The following is a 1,742-nucleotide window of genomic DNA, read 5'->3' as shown; positions in this document are numbered from 1 at the left end:
CGGCCGCCGCCGCAGCGCCCCCTGGAGGGCTCCGGGCGGCGCTGCGGGCGGGGCCCGGCGGGCGGCGTGCAGGGCGGGGCCGCTCGGGCTCGGCCTGCCCCGGCTCGGCGGGGACGGGCGGGAGGCAGGAGGCTGGATAGGCTGGAAAACGCCTCTGGGATCATGGGGTCCAACCTGTCACTGAACGCCGCCATGGCAATTACGTCATGGCATTGGGTGCCGCGTCCAGTCTTTTCTTAAACACCTCCTGAGACAGCGACCCCAACACTTCCCTAGGCAGCCCAATGCAATGTCCAAGCACCCTTCCTGTGAAGAAAATCCTTCTAATGTCTGATCTAAACTTTCCCTGGCGCAGATTGAGGCCATTTCCTCACATCCTGTCACTGGTTCCCTGGAAGAATAGGCTGATCCCCACCTGGCTATACGCTCCTTTCAGGCAGTCGTAGAGAGGAGTAGTGGGGAACCTCCAAGACTCCTTTTCTCCAGGCTGAACACTCCCAGCTCCCTCAGCTGCTCCTCACAGGACTTACACTCCAGACCCTTCACCAGCTCCATCACCCTTCTCTGGACACACTCCTGCACCTCAATGTCCTTCCTGAGCAGAGAAGCCCAGAACTGGTCACTGAACTCAAGGTGCAGCCTCACCAGGGCCAAGTACAGAGGTGCAATCACTGCCCTGGTCCTGCTGAACATGCTATTAGTGATGGAGGCCAGGGTGCCATCGGCCTTCTTGGCCACCTGGGCACACACACTGGCTCATGTTCTGCTGCTGTCAACCAGCACCAACAAGTCCCCCTCCACTGGGCCTCTTTCCATCCACTTTTCCCCCAGCCTGTAGCACTGCATGGGGTTGTTGTGGCCAAAGTGTAGGACTCAGCACTCAATACTCGCACCCAACTTTGTGTCCTGTGCATTTACAAAGGGTAAACTCAATCCCCTCATCCAGATCATCCAGCAGCACTACCACTGTAACCCCTAAACTGTTAAACCATGTCACCCCGAGCCAGATCCAGATGCCTCTTGATTCCACCACTTTGCTGGGCAACCTATTCCAATACCTGACCACCCTACCAGTAAAATTTTTTTCCAATACCTACCTGGATCCCTCCTATCTCAGATTAAGGCCATTTCTCCGTGTCCTTCAGTGCAGGCATAGGAGAAGAGACCAGTCCCCACCTCACTACAATCTCCTTTCAGGCAGAAAGCAATGAGACATCCCCTGGGCCACCTCTTCTCTAGACTAAACAAACCCAGCTCCTTTGGCCATTCCTCATAAGACATATTTCTAGACCCTTCACAAGCCTTGCTGCCCTTCTCTGGATGTGCTCCAGCATCCAATGTCCTTGAATTATTTGGGTTAGAAAGAATAATGTCATTGAATGGGTTAGGTCAGAAGGAACCTTAAAGATCATCTAGCTTTAACACTTCTGCCATGGGCAGGGACACCTTCTACTTGACCAGGTTGCTCAGAGCCCCATCCAAGATGGCCTTGAACACTTCCAGGGTTGGGACATCCACAGCTTGTCTGGGCAATCTGTTCCAGTGCTTCACTGCCCTGACAGTAAAGACTTTCTTCCTGATATCTAATCTAAACCTATGGTTCTTGCTGCCCAGGGTAGCTGAGCTGTGCTGCTGCTGTGGGTGCCTGGTGTGGGCACCAAGCACATCAAACTGACCCAGTCATGTCAAGCTGCAGGGCCCAGCCATCAGGGCCCACAGCACAAACCAAGGAGACACAGGGC

The sequence above is a fragment of the Agelaius phoeniceus genome, chromosome 3, assembly GCF_051311805.1.
Source record: "Agelaius phoeniceus isolate bAgePho1 chromosome 3, bAgePho1.hap1, whole genome shotgun sequence".
NCBI classification, from domain to species: domain Eukaryota; kingdom Metazoa; phylum Chordata; class Aves; order Passeriformes; family Icteridae; genus Agelaius; species Agelaius phoeniceus.
The sequence above is the reverse complement of the archived record's forward strand: the minus strand, read 5'-3'. Positions refer to the sequence as shown.